The 23,058-nt window shown below is 42.6% G+C and overlaps 1 pseudogene; it reads right to left on the bottom strand.

Moving 5' to 3' along the window:
- Positions 1 to 1,426: 1,426 nt before the first annotated feature.
- LOC147417958 (uncharacterized protein At4g28440 pseudogene) lies at positions 1,427 to 1,686 on the bottom strand (annotated as a pseudogene).
- Between the last annotated feature and the right edge of the window lie 21,372 nt (positions 1,687 to 23,058).

The raw sequence follows: 23,058 nt of genomic DNA, 5'->3' as shown, positions 1-23,058 counted from the left end.
AAAGAGCCTACGCCCACGTGGACTTTTTGTTTAGAGAGAGAGAGAGAGAGAGAGAGAGAGGAGGAGGAGGAGGAGGAGGAGGAGGGGATCGTATATGGGCGAGGGAAGGCTAGAAGGGAAGAGGCTGAGGAGGCGGAGATCGTGCATGCTATAGGATCAACATATCTGTGTTGATGTGCGTCACACGACCTTGTACTTTGTCACAAGGAGAGCTTCTACATGTTGACATAACTCCACCTAATCTCTTGTCACACCATCGTTTTTGGTCTTGCGGCTTGAGTAGGTCTTTCCCAACCCAATTAAGCATCCAGTGTGAAGAATCATGGTGGTTATTGGACTAAGCGAGGTAGGGGAGGGAAAGCACGCACTCCTGCGAGGCAAGAGTTCAGAATTTCGGACTACAAAAGGAGACCCCCGGACTCCGAAGAGGCGCATCTACTAAATCGCACTTCTCTCTCACACACACACACACACACACACACACACACACAGTATCGTTGGAACTTAGATCTTTAAGGTCTCTTGGGATAGTTTCCTATGATGTTAAAACTCTCTTCTTCTCGGGTGTGTGTGTGTGGGTGTGGGTGTGTGTGCTAATAAAAATGGTATAACCTTTCTATCACCCAAGTGTGGTAGATTGGTTATGCCATTTCCCTCTTGAATAACAGGTCTTGAGTTCAACTCTCCTCGTCGGCAAAATCTTTAAAGTCTCTTGGGATAGTTTCCTACGATGTTAAAACTCTCTTCTTCTTCTTCTTCTTCTCTCTCTCCCTCTCTCTCTCTCTCTCTCTTTCTCTCTCTCTCTCTCTCTCCAGAATATTGTACTAGATGTGTCCAAAATTTGAACCGCTTGACACAAAAATTTAAGCATTACAAAAGCCGATCCAATTGTATGATAAAAAAATTGTATTTCTCAAAAAGTGAACCTTATTGATGTATTAATTGTTAGACATATTGCAAAACCTAACTGCGAGCCCTTGTAAGCTCATCAGAGAACTGTTAGCACACAAAGAGGTTGACCTTGAATGAGAACTACAAAGCTAAGCCTTGAAACAAATAGAGCTTCTGCTCTTGCTGCATGCAACAATTGAAGTGATATGATAGCACCTCGCAAACGCAAGATGGACGAGAGAATACAACATCAGAGACAGGGAAGGGGAAGAGGAGTTGCCACCCTTAAGGGCTGCTGGGAAGCATCATTGCAGAAGGCCTTGAGCAAGCTGGCCTTGATTAAGCGGTCGCCCGTGCAGGAGTCAAGTAAATGGAAACGCAGAGGAGGTGCATACGTGGAAGGTGAAGGTGCAGCTTGTGTGTAAGAGAGGAGCGCTGACTGATGTAATCACCGGCACGTTTGATGCCTTCCTCGGCGAAGCGTCTGCTCTCTCTCTCTCTCTCTCTCTAAAAGAAAAATCACCACAAAAAACAGTTATTCATCTACAAGGATTACTTCGAACTTAGTCAATGATAGATTATTGTCTGACTTGACTGAAAAAGTGGCACGCTCCGTTGTCACCTCAATAGAGCCTTGCCACTTGTCCATTGCAAGGCGCATGGAGCACCTTCCTGCATTACATCCACTTGCTCATTACGGGCAAGGAAAACGATCACGGCAGTATCATCGCCACTGACGCATTCAGCAAAGCGCAAAGGGGTGCTCTGAAGGGCATCGAAGCGGCTCTTTTGCATCACCTGCTTGGCTCTCAGCACCTTCACCACCTGCAGGTTGTGGCTGGATGTGCCGGGCCTTAGATCTTGCGCTTCTGCTTCGACGCCGCCATGCCTACCCTCTTCTCTCTCTCTCTCTCTCTCTCTCTCTTCTCTCTCTCTCTCTCTCTCTCTCTCTCTCTCTCTCTCTCTCTCTCCTCTCTCTCTCTCTCTCTCTCTCTCTCTCTCTCTCGTAAAAAAGAATCTCTTTGAAAGAACGCGCGCCGGCACGCGCTCTTTCAAAGAGATTCTTTTTTACGAGAGAGAGAGAGAGAGAGAGAGAGAGAGAGAGAGAGAGAGAGAGAGAGAGAGAGAGAGAGAGAGAGAGAGAGAGAGAGAGAGAGAGAGAGAGAGAGAGAGAGAGAGAGAGAGAGAGAGAGAGAGAATCTCTTTGAAAGAGCGCGTGCGGCGCGCGTTCTTTCAAAGAGATTCTTTTTTACGAGAGAGAGAGAGAGAGAGAGAGAGAGAGAGAGAGAGAGAGAGAGAGAGAGGGAGAGAGAGAGAGAGAGAGAGAGAGAGAGAGAGATGAGAGAGAGGAGAGAGAGAGAGAGAGAGAGAGAGAGATCTTAATCATCTGCAGAAACATCATGTGTGTGTGCGCGTACGTGTGTGTGTGTGTGAGAGAGAGAGAGAGAGGGGGGGGTGGGAGGGACCCTTGCTTCTATTGCTATCAACGCACACACACGAGAGAGAGAGAGAGAGAGAGAGAGAGAGAGAGAGAGAGAGAGAGAGGAGAGAGAGAGAGAGAGAGAGAGAGAGAGAGAGAGATGAGAGAGAGAGAGAGAGAGAGAGAGAGAGAGAGAGAGAGAGAGAGCAATCGTTGCTCCTATCAGCCTGCAGCGCGCTTGCGCGCAAGAGAGAGAAAGAGAGAGAGGAAATGGAATGAAATAAAATGTTATATTAAACATTTTCAAAAGGCCAAAATGACGTATGAAACTCATACAATCTTGGTGGATCTAATATAGTGTATGGCCACTGTTGTGTGTGTGTGTGTGTGTGTGTGTGAGAGAGAGAGAGAGAGAGAGAGAGAGAGAGAGAGAGAGAGAGAGAGAGAGAGAGAGAGAGAGAGAGAGAGAGAAGAGATGAGAGAGGAGAGAGAGAGAGAGAGAGAGAGAGAGAGAGAGATGTGTTGGGGGTGGTTCATCAAGACCAATTACGAGAACTGCTTCCGATTCATCAAGACCAAGTATGAGAAGCTGAAGCAGTTGAAAATGGCCAAGTACAAGAAGGTGGATCTCACCAACAGCATGCGAGTGAAAGCCCGGAACTGACTTGCACAGAAGATCATTGCAGAAACCCTCAAGGATGCGGGCAGGAAGGCCCTTGCCATCTAATTCACTCTCTCTCCCTTCTTCGGCTACTTGGACTTCCCCTCCTCGACTATGTTGCATGTCTTGAGTAAGTATTTCAAATCTGCATACCTCATCTGATAACCAAACCTGTAATTATGTAGCTCGCATTCATTTATCAACAGAGCTGGATGAGGAGTGTGAATGAAGCCAAAGGCTCATCAGACCATGACTTGCACTAGTGGCAAATTGCAATATTCCCCAAATATTCCTTTCCCTTGACATTGAGTTGTCTTCCACTAATCCCGTCACACACTCTGCTAAAAGCGCAAGCAACTAGTTGCACTCATATTGAAGCCGCTAGCTTAATTACTTGAGCATTATAACCATCATAAGCTTTTCTGCCCTCATGTCCACTTTGACGTTTACTTGTTTTTTGCATCGCCAAGAGTCTGATAGCATCAACAGAAAAATGTGTTGACAAGTAGGGACTCAAGTACTTGAGCACTAACATTGTCTCGTCCAAATGACTTCTTGAGGGGCGGATCACATAAGATCTACGATTTCTCAGCACTACTCTGGAGCTTGTGAGCCTTGATGTAGTCCCATACTCGCTTGAGGGCATAAGGCCTTGTGGTCTCCGAGGTTTGCAAGATGGAAGCCAGGTTGGAGGAGACCCTATAGAGGATCTGAGCACCACCTCTGGGCTCGGGATCTAGGTCGGGCTCGGGAGTGGTTTTGAGTTTGGGTACTTTCTTGCTCATCTATATATTCATCAACTCATGCAAAATGTAGAGCACTCACACACTAGACAATCACACACTAGACAAGGGGCAAGATCCCAATCGATGGCAAAATGAAGGATCGCGATCGATGGCATGAAGATGGATTGGGATTGGCTAGGGTTGAACGATCGAAGCTACAACTTGCACGTACAATACCCCATATTGTAGCAACAAGGCTCCATGATACAACCAAGCATTGGAAGGTGGAAGTCAAGTAGTAAATCATGCAAGTGCAATTAGGAAGCGAGAGCTAATTGGCCATCTGATATTGGGAAGAAGCAGGAGGCATGAAAAACAACTTGCACTACTATGATATGATTCCTGCAGCCGCTAATATTTCAGCTGACTACAAGTAGTAGTCAGAGCATTCGAAGAGCATAATAATTCATTGCTTATTAGATATGATACTGATCATTGCATTGCAAAATTACAAAAAACTCTTCTAAAAGATCTTCTGACAAACAATCGGCCACAGAGCGTATGATAATCAAGGCCTATGATAGAATTGAATGGGAGTTCATACTTCAAAGTCTATATGATATGGGTTTGGACAGATTCTTTTTCACATTCTTTTTGGGAATGCGCCAGCTAGAATTTCAGTTAATGGTACTCTTACAGATGTTATTTCATTCCATAAATCCATAAGACAAGGGTGCCCACTTTCTCCTTTGCTCTATGCTATCTCATATGATGCCTTGAATGTTATGCAGTAGGAAAAACTCACTGCCATAAATGTACCTAGCTTTATGAAGCAAATGTGCCTCCAATAGTGTGTTGATCATACCAATGCAATTGTGAGAAATGATGTACATGCAAAGGAGAATTTTAGGGCTTGTCTCACGGTCTTGCAAGTGGCTCAATTATTAACCATGCTAAAAGTCTGGTTTGATGGGTTTGTCTGCTTTGTATAACCCAATTTTCACCAGCGGACTTAAATTGTTGCGTTGCGGGAAAAAACATGCCCATGCTGCTTGCTGACTGGTGTTTTATGTCGAGCCATTGTCTGATAGTTTATAGTTTAGCTTATTTTTTATGTGCCATATCCGTACGACAGGCTAGTCATCAACATTGATGGAGTCATGATGTAAATATCCACTTTCTAGCAAGGCAATTTGAATGATTGGAAGATCGAGACCAATTAAAATTGTAAGCGAAGGTTTGAATACTGAAATAGGAGTTTTGGTTATGACTTGAAAAGTAATGGTGTTCCAAGGATCTATCCTCTTGAGAGAGAGAGAGAGAGAGAGAGAGAGAGAGAGAGAGAGAGAGAGAGAGAGAGAGAGAGAGAGAGAGGATTTCGCAAGGAAGTGTTCACCAAAACCTTTTTCAAGAACCAATGGAAAAAAGAACATTGAATATCTTCACAAATTTTTTTGGATTTTTATCGAGTTTTACACTAAAATCCTCCAAATTTACAAATGGATTTTTAGAAGTTTTACACTAAAATCCATTGAAAGCACTTTTTGTTGTAGTGCATCAATATATAACAAACAATAAATATTTTGTTGATGATAAAATTTACTATATTGCGTAAAAACACTTGCTCGGGTTTGTCTTTGCTCGAAAAAACTCCCTCGGTGCGTGGTAAGACTCTCCGCTTTACACGTGTAACAATACTGCAATGGGACCGAGTGAACTGTGGTGTCAGATCTATGATCAATTATAAACCTGTTTCCTAGAGGATGTGCTCGACCAGTTACAAGATCCACTCGAATGACAGAATCTTGGAACTGCAGGTAGACATGGTTTTTAGACCAGTCATGCACCATTTTTGCTTCCCTCATGAAAGGATGTCCTAAGATCATCTCCGATGCCATAGTGTGTTTGGAGAAATCCATAAGAATGAAGGTAAATCTTATTTTATGTTCAAAGACCTTGATCTTGAGGTCTTCTAGCATCCCAATAGGTTTAACAATAGACCCATTGGCCATCTTCACTACTATGGTTGTGGTCGCAAGGTGAGGTCTTCCCATAGTTTCCCATCAATTTTTAGTCACAATGCTAACCCCAACGCCACCATCAAGGATTCCCTTCATAGTTAATCCCTTAGTAGTGATTGGTATGGTCGCATTGGATTCTTCACCCTCAAAGTATTGTCCCAACTTGGTATTTCTATAACAAGGTTCTCATCTAGGTTGGGTTGTGTATCTAAGTGTTCCTTCTCTATTGGCATCTCCCCAACTCCATCCATCTGTGCAAATTGTGGTAGCCCAAAATTTAGTTCTCCATTGAGGAAGGCTCAAAGAGCTGAGACTAGCTCAGGGTCTTTATATAGTTTGGACATGATGGTGGTTCTAACTTCTGAAGACATGAAATCCATCAATTTGGCAATGTTTAACGGCACCTTTTGGACTTCAGCCCCTTGCCGTGGAGAAGATGGGATCTCCATTTCTTCGATAGGATCAGGTAGTCCCTCTGTAAACATTCTTTCCATCAAGAAGTGAGTACGCACACTTTCCCATGACTTTAAGTCACTTTCTTCTTGGATGACACTAGGTATGGCTAAGGGTCTATGGATTGTTGCGTAGGGAACACGGTGTCTGTAATCTGGATCTGCCTAGGTGCTGGTTCTAGATCCCTTTGGGTATCTTCTACCAAACTCCTTAATTGCTTGACTCGCTCAATCTCCTCTGTAGGGTTTGGATAAGTTCCTATCTTCTTCTTGGATCTTGGCCATTGTGGCTCATGAAGATCTTCCTTGTTGGTTTCTATCTTAGTGGTAGTTTTGGTCTCCATGGTTTCACCTGAATCAGAATCCTCTTCAGCGTCGTTCATATATACGGGGTCGTCACCAGTCCCTATGTTGGTCTTTGGACTGTGGTCTGGCTTCGTTGCTTTTTGCAATCTCTTCCTTCATGTTTTCTTCTTTTTTTGAGATTGGGCAATTGATGCCGTGTCTCTTTCCTCAAGAATATAATTTTGTTTTTGGAGCATCGATCGTGTGAGTACGTCTACTGGTATTACAGGTGTACTTTGTGATGGCTCCTCGGTAACTTCAATCAAGTTTAATGGTGTGATCTTCGGTGCATTTGGATTATTTGGACATTGGGCAATCAAATGATCTATGCCACATCAATTACACATGAGTATCGGCATTGTAGACGTGCTCGCTTGATTGGTTTGCATTAGTGTGGCATTCTTTTGTAGCCTAATAGGACACTCGGCTACACGATGTGTACCTCCACACTCATAGCATTGGAGAGGTGGTCTCTTAGCAGTGTAATTGATATTTTGGCCTCTTGCTAGGTTTGACTTGTCCCCAATAGTCCTCCATGTAGTATTGTGGACTTTCTTCAAGCACATCCATCCCATAGGCAATATTAGGATCTATATCTTCCTCACTGCCTTCCAAACAAGCAATAGATGACTCACAACCTACTTGATTCCCATAAGTGATTCTCGGATGTGGTGGTTATAGTCCTAGCACTAGAGGTGGTAAAGGTGTTTTTTGAACAACATTTTGGGCCCTAGGGACCATGTGTTGTGCTGCTTGTTCAAGAGGTGGGGCCGGCATCAATGCACGCACTTGAGGTGTGTCTGTCCATGCTAAGGTTGGTCTATTGGCCATTGTGCACTTAAATACTATGCAATCCTTAGCTTGATGACCATACCTCCCACATGCATTGCAATTCCCATTGAATTTTACTCTAATAGTAGAGCATTCACTGGTACTATGCGGTCCATAGCATACTGAGCACCATTGTTGCTCCCTTCTTGGATACATATGATTGTTTTGTGGAGCACGATTGTCTCTAAGACTCTCTTAAATAGCCTTGGTGAGATCTGCTAAAGTCATCTCAGATATCTTTGGCTCCTTAGCAATAATCTTGAGGGTCATTGGCTGATGTCCTGATGCTTGCAAGCTAATAGATTTAGGCTCAACAGACACTCTTTCTCCTTGAATCATTAAATTATCCTCCAATTGGATCGCATTGGTGGCTTCTGTAAGGTTTCCAGTTTCGGAGACCTTAAAAATTGTACAAAGCTTGTAAAATTAAATGGAAAACCACTGTGGAAGGATTCGAACACGGCTAATATTGGTATTTTTGGAATCAAAAGCAGAGGTTTACTATGTTTAGTAATTTTCAGAATCTGAATCCTATAAAAACTGGAAAAGTTACAGACCCTGGAAGGTTACAATAGGAATTCAAGTAATTAATAAAAATTGGATGGTTTTCAGTAATAATTATTAACAAGGACTTTTTACCCTAAGGTTCTAGAATTAACTGGTAATCCAGTTTTCATCATTAGAATCAGCAAAAATCAACCAAAGTAAATTCTGGAAGGTATGGGGGCTATGTGGAGCTGGGGGGAACTTGCCAGGGACAGATATAGCAGTAGGTGGTGCCATTTGCAAGCTGGGGGGCTGCTTGGAGTGTAGAAACCTGCCAGAAGCTGCCCGGTGCCCATAAAAGCTATAAAAGGACCCCCTTCTCTTCATAATTTTTTAGACTCAGAGCCTTGACACTCTCTCTCTATTCTAGAGAGAACGCTATGCAGAAATCACTAGAGATTAAGCTCTAGTTGATTAACCTGTGGTCCAACGGTTGGTTGCCACATGCAAGCTGTGAGACATCATTCATGCACCACCTCAGTGTGTGTTACTTCCACTGTATAGAATCTTGAGGAAGACTCAAGAGGCAGCAATTGCACCATGTGTACTGCTTTCTCCTTTCCCTCAGCAACATATTTCCTCTTGGGAGAATCCTTTTTGCCATGACCTCTTCCTAAACATTAAAAACATAACTTTTCTTTCTTGGCTTTATCAAAATCCTCAGGAGAGAGAGGACCCCTAGACCCCTTGGGCTTTTTAGATGCATCTGAATTAGCAACTAGAAATTTTCTTTTATTGTGCCCATACTGAGTGCGGGTATTACCATGTATACTAGCAGGCACGTGACTATTATGTGTTTTGTTCTCATCAGGATCATCATCAATATGTGCTTTCACTATGGCTTCCTCAAGTGTTTTAGGGTCTTGGGTCTTGACATACTTCTTAAGCTCGGGTGTCAGACCCCGTATGAACCCTCGTACTTGTTGAAAGGTATCCAAGCCTTCCAACTTGAGGATAACATCCCAATAGTGAGAGATATATTCAAGGAGTGATGGGTATTGGTGCATGGAACATGTGTCCCAAGTCGTCCAATTCCGGTCGGCCTCGTTTGTAGGAAAAAATTCCTTGCTACACATTGCTTCAAAAGCTGCCCAACTTTGTGGTATGATGTTCTTCTCCTTGAGAGACATCCACCATTTGTATGCCTTTCCTTCCAAAGTTAAGCTCGTTTGCAGAGCTCTGATTGCATCCGGAGTACGCCGTAAGGCGTGAATGCCATCCCACTTGCTGAGAAAGATATTCAATGCATCCTTATTGCGGTCTCGGTCTTCTCCCTTAAAAATTGGTGGTTTAATGTTATTTAACAATTCATCCATATCTTTGGTAGTGAGAATATGCAACGTATCAGCAGTTGGGCCTTGCCCTAGATTAGAAATGCCCTGCCCTTGTGTGGCAACGTGCTCATGCATGTGGGTGTCAATAGAATGGGTGGTTGGGTGGTGGACTCTCAGGCTCTAGCTTCCCTTGTCTTACGCTGGTATCAAAGCTTGTGTCTATTTTGGGAAGGGGGAAGGGCGTGGTGCTTTCTAGCCACTCAAGGCTTGCATGTCGGGGTCTTACACAATGGGGATCACCCCTTAGCAAGGTCGACGACAAAGTGGCAGTCCGTGGGCACGCAACCTTGGCAAGGGAGTACCGCCGGGTGTAGGAGCACCAAAACGCAGGCACTCGGGCTCATTAGCGGCGCAAGGCTGTGTTGGGAGTTTTAGGACACAGGGCCGAAGCCCCTCGGGCTTCGCATCAACAGCCCCAGGATCTCCAAGCCTCTGCGCACTGCCCGTTTGGCACCATAGCCGACTGTGAGTTCCTTTTTCCCACTTGAAGGGTGCCCACCCCCTTAGGGGTAGTGGCCATACACAATAATTTTAAGCTCAAGGGGTGGTACCCACAGTGGGTACCCCACCCCCCCTACTCCACTACGTGCTATAGGCAAGCCCTTGGCCCTTTGCCCTAGTTGGACTCCCCATTCCACACCGCCTAGCCCGGCCGTGCCCTTGTCTAGTCCGGCCTTGCTGGTGTCCTGACATCCCATTAAGACTTCCAAAATTCAAAGGTAATGTCCAATGGTCAAACTTTAGGAAAATTGGATGCTTGTGTGAAGACTCAGAAGTCTTCCCACATCCCTATCTAGGGGAGGGCGAGCCATATTTGTAGGGGATGAGAGAGAAACAAACACCCACTCTTCCAAGCTTCCTTTACACAAAGGGCATAGTGGACACATGTCAGCTTCCTAGCCCAATTGCCCCCAAGGTGCATTCGAATCCTATTGGATGGCCATAGAGGTGGACCAATGAGAATTAGGCTAGAGTAAATTTAGTTTAATTCATTTAAAAACATTTGATAAAATCATTTAAAAACACTTGATAAGAGAATCAATAGAAATTAAGCTCTCTAAAAGACTATTGGAAAGTCTCCCAAGGGGTCCAACGAGCATTCAACAGCCCAATGGCTTGCCTGATTCTTATTGGCTAGAAGACTAAGAGGTCCAATGAGGGTTTAATTGCATTATTTAAATACCTAAAGCTCTCACAAAAGGGGAAATGGGGACACTTGTCACAAGGCTATCACTTATGCTTCTTAATTGTCATTGGCTAAGCTTTGTAGGGGCCAATAGGGATGCCAACATGAGCAAATAGCAAGAGGGGTCGACAAAGAGGTAGAGGGGGACTGATTTTTGCAAGGCATTATCACACACACACACACACACACACACACACACACACACACACACACACACACACACACACACACACACACACACACACACACACACACACACACACACACACACACACACACACACTCACACAAGCTCATGTGTGAAGTAAACAAGACTATCTCCTTCTCAAGCTTTAATGGAAAGATCATCATCTACTCCAAGCTTGTGAGAAGGGAGGCCTACACCAACAACTCTTGGCATTGTGATGCAAATCCAACCAAGAGCCAAGCTCCAATGCATGCTCACCTCCTCTACCATGCTAATTACTAAGCTATGCTAAGCTATTAAGAGTGTTTGTTTGAGGAGACATACTTCTTTCTCGTAAGAATACTCCTTCCTCTCGATCTACTCTCATACCCCGCTAGCTCTTACCATCTTCAAAGGTCTGTGAGGTCTTGGGTCTAAGACCGTGAGGGAATTGAGGTTGTGTTTTCAAGTGTAAGCTTGGTGCTTGAAGCTTCCATCTTCATTGCACCAGCAAATTATTAGAGGAACACAAAGTATTGTATTGTAAAATGTCTCCCTTGATGGGGGAAACCTATAATATAAAGCCTTTTGAAGGGGGGACCTACTTCATGAGAATCCGGTCCTCAACTATTGACAATAGCTCAATTTCTTTCTCCTTTTGAAGTATTGTTCATGCCTATATAACTAGGTGTTATGCTTTTGTTGCTCTCTTCATCCAAGCACTCTTGCTATGCTCATTAGGAATCTGTTCTTAATAAAATTCTCATAATGTTTATGTTATTTTCCGCTACACACAAGTTACTAGACCATTAAATGTTACACTGTGTGTGAAGTACAGGTAAAGTGGGCGATTTATAAATTGGTTGAAAGCATTGAGTAGTAGGTAGATCACTACCCTTTTCATTTGAACATGCCGGTTCCATGGTTCCATTGCCGGGATTTGAAGTCACTTTTTACTTAAAGAGCGAGCCAGGGTCTATTTGGGTCTAGACACATAGAGAGTTTTAGTTATGGCTGACAGATAGGAAGGCATCAGAGAGGAAGCGTCCTCATCGCAAGAGAGACAGGAGCCATCTGTTATCCATGAGGTTGGTGAGTTGTCTAGACCGCCACAGTACGTTACTCCTCCTGCCATGACTGAACCACATGTTCCTTCGGCTTCCATGATGGATGAGGATACTTTCAGGACTCAGCTTGTTGCTGCAGTGTCTATGTTTTCTCAGGTGATGCAGAATCCCTTGTTTTAGGTATTTTTGCAAACTCCTCCTTCTATGCAGCAAGTTGGGACACAGGTTGGGGATCTTTTAAAGGCCACACATGCTGCTGATTCAATGGCTATCCCAAGGTAGCATGCGGATTCAGTTGAGACTCCTAGATCTCTTTCCATTGTTCAAGAGTAGGTGGTTGAAACACCAGTGTCTTGGGCTATGCTAGTTCAGCCCCCCACTTTTCAGAAGTCTAATATTGGTTTAAATGGATAGGGAAGTAATTTCCAGGCTATGCAGCAGACTTTCCCACCTACTTTCGTACATCCTAGGTACTTTGGGGGTGGATAAGTGTTTCAGACTATGGCTGATTATGCGCCTGGAAATCAGTCTTATACGCCAAGAACAGTGTTTGGGGGTATACAGAATTGGATGCCAAACCCCATGTATGGAAATGTTGGCATGCAGCTTGGTTTTCAGGGCGTTCAAGGCAGTTTTGGCATTCCGCAGGGTACTTTTGGTATGGCTGGTTTTCCAAATCAGCAAGTAGGTACTCTGCCCATGAGCCTTGTAGTCAATGGTCTAGTAGTTATAGTGTCACCTGTTAGTGAACCTATGATGCAGGCACATCCTATGGACCCGATGACGGCTTTTGAGAATCCAAAGCCATACAAAGAAGGTGTTCGAGCAGTAACATTTGAAACATTTTATAGATTTGAAGACAACTCTTTCCTTCTTACAGTAGTTTGATGCCGCATTTGTTGGAGGGAATTTCATTGAGCTTTCAAAGGTCAGAAAACTGCCACCTTCTTGAAAGGAAATGCAAGTCAATGGTGGAGCACCTTACTGTTACAAGGATAGGCTCCTACCACTTGGATTTATTTCAACCAAGTGTTTGCGTCTGCTTGGTTGACTACAAAATTTGAATTTGAGGTTATGTCAGCATGGCACAATCTGGATGCCACTAAATACAAAGATCTGGAAGATTATAACAGGAAGTTTTGGAAGGACTTGCTTCCAGTCACTTCTTATAGGCATGTGCCGTTGACTGAGCAGATAGAGCACTACTGTTGTGGGTTGCCCAAAGAGCTTAGAAATTACTATACAAAGACCAAGGTCTATACTTTGACTCAGTTGATTGAGAATACCAATATTGGAAATGCTTTGTTACTGGGGTTAGATGAGTGGATTTAAGGGCATCAATACACAAGATAAGTCCAAGAAAAATTCACCAAAGAAACCTTTTGGAAAGCAGGCTTCTCAGACTCCTCAGAACACAGGAAAAACATGGTAGAACAAGAAGAAATAAGGCCAGCCCAATGCACACAAAGAATCAAAAGAAGCCTTTTGTCAACAAATATGTTGAAGAACGAAAGGCTTTGATGGCTGAGGGCAAATGCTTTAACTGTGAGAAGACTGCATATTGTGTCCAACTGTCCGGACATTAAGAAAAGGCCAGCAGTTGTAATTGAAGAAATAGAAGACAATGAGGACAGAAAAGGCAAGAAGCCCAAACCAGCAGCAGGTTTAGTGCTAGATATGCTGGGAAATAGGCTAGCTACAGATGCCAGTGAGCTTTGTAGAGCTTGGGGTAAAGTTAGGGACCAACATGTGCTGATTTTATTAGATCTTGGTGCCAAGGAAAACTTTATCTCACGAGAGTTGGTGACTACCTTGGGTGTAAGAGCTGATGAGATGAGGTACACAACACAGGAAGGGTTGGCATGTCCTTGCCCTTCAGAGTCTGTGACACCCATTCTCAGAAAACTGCGTTTGCATATTCAGTCCTATGTGGATGCAGAAGAATTTATATCATGCCGCTTGAGGGTTGTTATGTCTTAATGGGAATACCTTGGATGTACAGGGTGCATGGAGTGCTGGATGCCTTTAACACGACGTTAACCTTGGAACATATGGGAAAGACTCATGTGCTGGATATCAAACTTAAAGGAGAGTCTGTACCTATTGTTGGAATTAGGGTTGCAAAGAAACATACACAGCTTGGAGAAGACGAAGGAAGCTCAAAGCACACAATAGGGAGTGTATTACTTAGTGTGCAATGGAAAGATAGATAGCCCTAGAGTTATGGGCGTATATACAATGCACGGGGGAAAAAACCTCCTAAAGGGGGAAAAAATGCCCTAGTGGTCCTAGTGTGTTCACACACATCACTACCACATGTATATGGTGACAAATCCCGCCTGCAGTGATGCGGTGAACAAGAGCTAGCACATGAGTAAGTGGAAGTGTCATGTCCTAAGGACATGGTCAGTCCACAAAGGGGAGTAAGCCCAAAGCTTTGTAGAAAGCTTCGAGCTTCTCATGAGACAATGCCTTTGTGAAACGATCTGCAAGGTTATCTTGTGTTGGCACATAAGCCAAGCTGACCTCTCCTGTTGAGAGCCTCTCCCTGACATAGTGTTAATGCACCTTAATGTGCTTTGTGTGAGCATGAAAAACTGGGTTCCTTGCAACTACCAATGCGCTCTGACTATTAGTGTAGATAGTGTTGGTAGTGTCCTGTCAGACACCCAAATCAGCCATAAGGCGTCTGAGCCATACACACATAACCGTAGCTGTGAAGACTACCCTGTACTCAGCCTCACAACTCGAAGTGGCCACAATAGGTTTCTTCTTGCTCAACCATGATATACATGAACTTCTAAGCATGAAACAAAAACCACTTGTGGACACTCACGTATCAAAATAACTAGCCCGATCTGAGTTCAAAAAAGCATGTAAGTCTAGCGGCAATGATACCCCCTTGGGATAAAACAAGCCAAGATGTAAAGTGCCACTAAGGTAGCGGAAAATCCTCTTGACAGCCTGCCAATGCTTAGACCCTAGGCTATTCATACATTTGATGACCTGTGAGACTGCAAACTGAATATCCAGCCTTGTGTTGCATACATAATTGAGGCAGCCAATAGTAGTTTGGTAAAGAGTGACATCAGCAGGATCACCAACATCTTGTAGACTCAACTTCACACCTATTTCCATGGAGTGGTAATAGGTTTGAAACCCTCAAGTCCAAACTTACATAGTAATGTCTCTATGTAAGTTTTTTGACACAAGGCAATACCACCATCACACTGCTTAAACTGTTTACCCATGTAATGATGCAACAACCCCAAATCTTTCATCTTGAAAGCAGCATTCAAATCAGCCTTAAATTCAACAATATGTCTCTCATTTGGTCCAGTGATCATCAAATGATCTACATAAAGAACCACAATGAGAAGTACATCATCCTCACGCTTTACATACAATGTGCTTTCTATTGGACTGTTATGAAAGCCCTGTTTGACCAAATGAGTGTCAGCTTTCTCATACCAAGCACGAGGACATTGCTTCAATCCATACAAATCCTTCTTACATCTGCACACTTTGTCCTCTTGTCCTTTCTTGACAAAACCACGAGGCTGCCTTACATAAAATTCCTCAAATATGTCACCATTCAAGAAAACAGTAACAATGTCTGATTGTTGTACATCCCAACCAAAATGAGCTGCCAATGCACATAGAAAATGCATAGTAGTCATACGACAAGTAGGAGCAAAATTCTCTTCATAATCTGGGTTTTGCCTTTTTGTTGTGCATAACCCTTTGCAACAAGTCGAGCCTTATGGCAATCGATCTCACCATCCGGCTTGTGTTTCAACTTGTAAATCCACTTCGTACCAATGGCCTTTTTGCCAGGAGGCAAATCACATAAAGTCCATGTGTCATTTTCTATAAGTGCATCATATTCTTATTGCATGACAGCCATCCAATTTTTTGAATTATGTGCTTCATCAAAAGACAGAGGTTCCTCAACATCATGTAAGCTAGACACAACCAAAGCATAACAATTTGGTGCATAAGATTCATGGAGAGAGCCTGAACGAGTACGACTGGACAAAGGTGCATCCAATTTACTGTCACACAAAGTGTGCACCAGCCATTTTGGCATACCTCTAGCCTACTCATTTTCAGCCCTTTCCTCATCAAGTACATTATGTACATCTGCATCAGTAATAGACTGATCTATAACGTTTTCGGAAACCCCCATAGCCTATACATTTGGCTTATTGGAACTTACATTTGAGCTTCCACCACTGAAAAGAGGCAACAAAGTGTCATAAATGTCCTGTGAGCTTACATTACTGTCTCTAGTACATGACAACAAGGGCTGAGCAGAATCTTCCACAAACACTACATCCTGTGAAACCAAAATACTCTTTGTTTGTGGATGATACAACTTGCAAACTTTTCTTTCAGCACTATCACCAACACGTCCCATCGCGTACCCCTCCTATACACTCTGTAAAAGTTTTCATAGCTTTCTTGCATAGGGCATTGGGGATGAAGGAGCAGGCAAAGATCCTTTTGAGATATTTGAGGGTATTAGGAAAGTTCCTTTCATCTTGTATACAAAGGATTTTTTTTCGAGCATATCAGTATGTGAAGAATATGGATGAAGCTTATCAAAAGATAAAGCATGCCCTTGAAAGGACTCAGGCAAAGCAAAAGAAAGCTCTTGATCTTCACCGTCGTGAATTGTTGTTTCACTTGGTGATTGGGTCTTGTTAGGGTTTTAAAAGGCATGCTTAAAGAAACGCAAAGGCAAGGGAAGCCTCTTTACAAAGCTTAGCATGCGCTATTATGGGCCTTTTCAGGTAACATAGAAGATCAACGACGTCAGTTATAGGCTGAAATTTCTTGAGAATTAGAAGATTCATAATGCGTTTCATGTGAGTCTTCTTAGACCCTATGTGGGTGATGTGCCAGTGGAAATGCCAGCTGAGGAACAACCGAAAGTTGAGGAACTTGATGAAATCTTAGTTCCGGAACAAATACTGACACATAAAGAAATAAAGTGAAAGGCAAGGTTGCAAGGCGTTATTTCGTGAAGTTCAGGAATTATCCACCTATGGATGCTAAGTGGATGAAAGAAGGTGAACTTGCAGAATCACTAAATGTATTGAAACTTTACCTTGAAGCCTTTGAATTGTAGCCTACCTTGAACCCTATCTCTGAGCCGTAATGAGAAAGAGATTTTGTATAGGCTATTATCTTGTGTCCATATAGTATTTCAATGCATTTGGAGTAAGTATGGTTTGTTGGTTGTCAAGAATACAATGATTACTTCTTTGAATTGAATACATGTTGTAACCACATTTCAAAATGTTGGTTTATTATGTCGTATATTACTCGATTGAACATGTATTTTGGAATGTGACTCTTATCAAATAGTTTCACAAAGAACATACATGTGTTAACAATGTGTTAGAGTACACAACGTTGACCGAGAGCATGTATGTGTTGTACATGTGTTGACAAAGTGTTGGGTGCACCAAGTTAGTCGTAAGTATGTATGAAAATCATGCAAACGAGGACATTTGCAATTTCAAGAGGGGGATATGTAACAAGCTTGTGATGAGTAACAATCTTTTTATTGGTTTTCTTCCTATTGTATAATTTGTTTTACTTTTTGGAAGTACCCCTCTGGAAATCTAAACGCCCAGGAGTTGCATGGCTAGTGTGGAATGGACAAGAATGTCTAGTAAGAGTCTAGGCCGGGCAGGTAGTTGCCATGTTAGGCCAGTTGGCACCGAAGATGGACAAGCAGACAAGAGACTAGCAAACGTTGGGTCATCAGTGGAAAATCATCTTAGATGAGCCATATTGCAGATGTTGGCCAGGAGGTTTTCTTCAATAATGTCTGGAGACCAGTAGGGATGCAATGGAAGCATCTCCTAAAGTTTAGGGAGGTTGTTATTTTTGGCCAGAAATGTGTTCGCGTCTTTAGCTCCAATATGTCATGGGGAACATTTCATAACTCTGTGGCTAAGTTAGCTGACGCTTAGATTGAGGTATTCTTAGACCGGAAGGGATAGAACGAGAAAATCATGCATGAATGGCACTTGGCACATTTTGGGAACATTTCCCAATGTAGAGAGAACTAGCACTCGTTTTTACTGACAAGGGCTCATTTTTGAAGCTCAAGTGGATTGTACCAGGTCACGAGCTATTGAGTGCTTCCCTTGCCCTGCTACTCATGCATAGAGGGTTGAGCTTGCTCCCCACTGCCTCTCTCTCTCTCCTCTATGAGTAGTAGTGATGCCCCACAAGAGGGCTACTCTTATGATATTATGTACAGTTGTGTGGGAAGTATGCTTTATGGTTGAGGCAAAATCCTCCGTTGACGGGAATAGGAGTAGCTACTTGCTACTACAAAGCAGCTCGGTGGGGGTAATAACCCCACCATACAGGTGTAGAATCAGCCCTGTACATGTGCTGATTTGGGACTTTTTATGTGCTAAATTTGGAATGTTTTGAAGCTATTTGAGAGCCAGACTCATTGGAAACAGTGTCCTAGCATCAAAGAACAATTCCAGGAAGTTGTAGAGCTGAAAATAGTGAAAAATAAAAAGATACAGTACGCTGTAATTCTCTGTACAATAGTGAATTCAGAGGGTTTTTGTCAGTTGAAGTCAGTTCTATGGTGGGGGATTGTTTCGGGTTAGCTTGGTGTTGTTATGCTGCCCAAAATTCCAATGAAACAGGAGATTTCTAGCTGGATACATGAACATGAATCTCTTTGTACTTTCCCTCTTTAATAATTAAAGAAATACTGCAAGGTGCGCCTATTTAGGGGCTTATCTAGTGTCACGTGCCAACTCTACAGAAGCCTTCTAGCTTTTGTTTCTCTTCTTTTCTGTGTGTGAAGTACATGTAAAGTGGGCAATTTATAAATTAGGTGAAAGCATTGAATAGAAGTAGGTCACTGCCCTTTTCATTTAAACAGGTCGATTTCAGGCCTGGTGTTGGATGAACCTAGGAGACTGAACCCCATGTGAGAAAACCCTGTTGGACTCCTGCATGGCTCAAGAGAAGACTGACACCACGCCAAATCTATACCGATGCATGGCAAGACCACAAGCAATGATTAATACTCTTTGGTTGTTGTAAACATCTCTGGTAGAGTGGGTCATGGCCCATATTGCTGGACCACTCACCTACTACCGCGACAACTCTCACTATGATCAATTGCACTCAAGGAAGCCAAGGAATAACTAAATTTGAAGAAAGAAGATGAGAAAAAAATATAGAAAATCTCTGCACTATTGTCGATTAAATACAAGAACTTTGCACGATCTCGATCATTTTTATAGGCACTAGTGGAGATTCTATATGTAGTCTCATATATACACATAGTTTGATGAGAACTGCTTCAAATCATGTCTTATTAAAAACAACACCAAGTTTAGGAAAAAATAAAAAAGAAAATGATGGAAAACAAGGGGAAACATTTTCCAATTCATATGCATAATAATGGGCTTTAACTACCAAATCTTAGAAAACAAACAAGAGTTTATAAGAGTGTGCATACCTTCCATTATCAAATCAAACATGAAGAGGAGTGAGATTGCAAATTAAACCTCCATGTTAATGGCCCTTTTGATGAGAAATCACCATCCAAACAAGTTTCTAGGCCCTCTCATAGACATATGGACACCTTTACTCCCAAACCCCTACCCTTCATTTCAAGTTGCACTTATGTAATGTAAACCTTCTCCTACTTCACCTAAAACACAACCTCCCTCACGACCAAAATTTGATAAAAACTTCAGTTTTTTCATGTTTAATATGTAATTATTCATTTTTTAAAGCGACCACACTTGTACGTACAAGAACAACAAAACTATGCACTTCACACAATTGTCACCTATACATAGTGACACCTAGCAAACACCTCTTATGCACATGTATTTCTTATGTACATATGAGACTTTCTATAAATATAAAAAAACATTAAAAAAAAGGGTTCTTTGGGCTATGCTCCAAAAAAATTTCACATATTGACCCCCTAAATTAGCATGGAACAATTTCAAGTGTTCTATGTGCATTCTTTGGCTTCATTGCATGATCCGTGTTACAAAAGATTAAACCTAAGCCCATTGACACTTGCCTTATGCATTTTCCTATCCAAGTCCTTAAGACCATAGCTTCCATTATGAAACACTTCATGCACAATAAACTCCCATCTAACCTTGATACTTGCTTGGAAGGTCTTGTCCAAAGCACTATTATACCTCAAGACCAACATGTCTGTATGCAACCCTTTATCCTTTATTGTACCTGCTTCTAAGAAGGGACTATGCAATGATACACTTTTTATGAGTTTGAAAGGTCATTGTGACATGTATGAATTTTATATGATTCAAAAAAAATGTGACGGGTCGTGACCCCTGTAGATACATACAATGTTTCAACTTGCAAAATCTCTCTCTCTCTCTCTCTCTCGCTCTCTCTCTCTCACACACACACACACACACACACACACACACACACACACACATATGTATATATATACATATATATATATATACATAGTGGAGTAGCAAGAACCTCTATTCAATGTTTTCTCTATGCATTTTGTTCACCAATTGAAAACAATTGCATACACACACACACATACTTACTCTCTCCCTCTCTCTGTCTCTCTCTCTCTCTCTCTCTCTCTCTCTCACACACACACACACACACACACACACACACACACACACACACACACACACACACACACACACACACACACACACACACACACACACACACACACACACACACACACACACACGCATGCATGTATGCAAATTTTTATGGATTCTTCTCTCTCTCCCTTCCTCCCTTGCCTCTCTCTCTCTCTCTCTCACACACACACACACATACACACACACACACACACGCACACACACACATACAAACTCACACGTTCACATGTGCTTATGATCATGCGTGTGCTTGCGCACACATACATATGCATGTATGCATATATTTGTATATTCTAGATTGTTGATTAGATTTTGTAGAGTGGGACTCCTCGACCTACAATAGGGATCTAGACTATCGACACAAAGTATCTAGATGACTATTGCATCGCGTAGAACAAAACTACGCTTAAAAGAGTCCCTAGCCTCTCCATACATAGCCTCGATAGTCATCATTGGAAATTGACTCTGAAATGATATCTACAAGTTTGCAATCATCTCCTCACTGTATGTAGGCAAATCCATTGACAATTTAGTGAACAACATGCACACGGACTCACACAAAAATACACCATTTGGCTGATCTATGAGCCCAATGAGTTGACACATGACTTTTTGTGATAGTCCTAGCTGGCCCAAATTAAAGTCCTAAACTGCATTGGAATGACAAGTAGTCAAGGGCTCCCATTGGCCCATCATCAAATGCATACAGACCTCTAGAGAGCTACATAAGCATCAAGAATACTCATCTTGACGTGGTCTGTGAACCCATAATCAACCTCAGCCTCAACTAGGCTGTCAATGGCATAACCCCACCTGTCACAAAGCCTCCATTGCGCTCAAGTGGACAAGTGAATACCCGTGGCCTCATTGCCACCAATCGACATGAAAAAATATCCCATGTTGCCCGCGCATCGGATGACTCCAACACAAAAATGTGAAAACATGAGAGAGCTCTCTCCGCACCTAAAGCCATCCCAAACCGTGTCCAAAACCTCAAGGGGCTGAACTGACAACATACACAAAATTGTCCTCTCTAGATTCGCATAGATATAACGTCTAGGTCTAGCACCCACATGTCTCACATATCTGCCACTCAAGGATGAACTCAATTCCCATGAACACATGGCCATCTTGGACCCCAAAATACAGGCCATTGTGAAACGGACGAGAATGTCCAGTGAGAGTCATGGACAGACAATTAAGGTCCCGTTAGGCCAGTTGGCACTGTAGATGAACAAGTATACAAGAGACTAGCAATTGTGGGATCATTAGTAGAAAATCACTTGATTTATGGGCTACAATACATTGGGTGTAGCTACAATTATCAAAAGTGGTAAGATGACCAGTGGGAATGCAATGGAAGCATCTCCTAAAATTTAGGGAGGTGCTATTTTTGGCCATAGAATGTGTTCATGTCCTTAGTTCCAAAATGACAAGGGGAACATCTTATTACTCTGCCGCCAAGTCAATAGATGAACCGTGTGGGAGATTTTTAGACCAAAAGGTCTGGGCGGGAAATTAAATGCATGTGTGCCACATGACACAATTTGGTGCACATTCCAAGAATGAGAGCCCAACGCTCAATTAATGTTGCAGGGGGCTTGTTTTTGCAATTCAAGTGGATTATAGCAAGTACTAGCTATTGTGTGCTGCCCTCTCCTTGTCCCCTATGCACTGGAGGTTATGCTTGCTCCCTATAGCCATTCTATTCTCTCTTTTAATAAGTGGTAATGCCCCTCTAGTGGGCTGATCAAATGAAATATGTACAAAGATGTGGTCTTATGATCTTTGCTGAGATAAGTGCCTCCATAAATAGGAATGGGAGTAGCTAACTGCTACTCCAAAGCAGATATTGAAGAAGGTGATAACCTCTCCTTGCTGAATTTTTTGATTTCCCACTATTTATACACTAAAATTGACCTTTACAATGGTTGGAAACACATCAAATTCGAAGTGCACATTGCCCAAGATGTGGGAAACTGTGTGAGAGCTAGTACAGGTGCCTCACAGGGTTGAAAACATGTGAAAACCAAAAATTACAGCGTGCTGTAATTTTTTGTTTTGGGCTACTCAGGGGGATTTCATCAGTGATTAAGAGTTCTTGCTTGGGGTTTTGTTTGGGGTAAGTATTGGTGTTGTTATGCTGCCAAAATTTTGCCAAAACAGGTGTTATATTGCTAGACATAGGTTGTAAACCCCGGAATTCAGATTTTGTATCTTCTCCCTCTTTAAATGAATAAAGAAATATCAGGGGCGCCTGGTTTAGGGGCGAACAGGGTGCCTTGTCAGCTAACAGGAGTATTCTAGCTACTTGTGTAACGTGTTCTTTTCTTCTCCTGTGTATTTAAATTCACGTAAAGTGGGTGACCGTAAATTGGGTGAAAGCATAATACAATTAGTGTATTATTGCCCTTTTCTAATGAACAGGCCGGTTTCACCAGATCTTTGCGATGTGCATCAAGTGTGATCGTTTCTTGGTTTATGCACTTACTATCGCCACTTCATCAAGCATTTTGCTCATATTGCCTCTCCACTTCATGATCTAACCAAGAAGAATAGCACTTTCCAATGGAAGGTGAAGGAGACAAAAAATTTCAAAAAGCTGAAAATTGCCCTCACTTTTGGTCGAGTCCTCATCATTATGGAGTCTCGACTTGGCAAAGCCATTTGTGGTGGAAGCAAATGCTTGTGGAAATTTCATTGGTGCTAGGCTCAACCAAGAAGACCATGCAATA

Source organism: Adiantum capillus-veneris, chromosome 30 (genome assembly GCF_014529385.1).
Source record: "Adiantum capillus-veneris isolate H3 chromosome 30, ASM1452938v2, whole genome shotgun sequence".
Taxonomy (NCBI): domain Eukaryota; kingdom Viridiplantae; phylum Streptophyta; class Polypodiopsida; order Polypodiales; family Pteridaceae; genus Adiantum; species Adiantum capillus-veneris.
The sequence above is the reverse complement of the archived record's forward strand: the minus strand, read 5'-3'. Positions and strand labels throughout refer to the sequence as shown.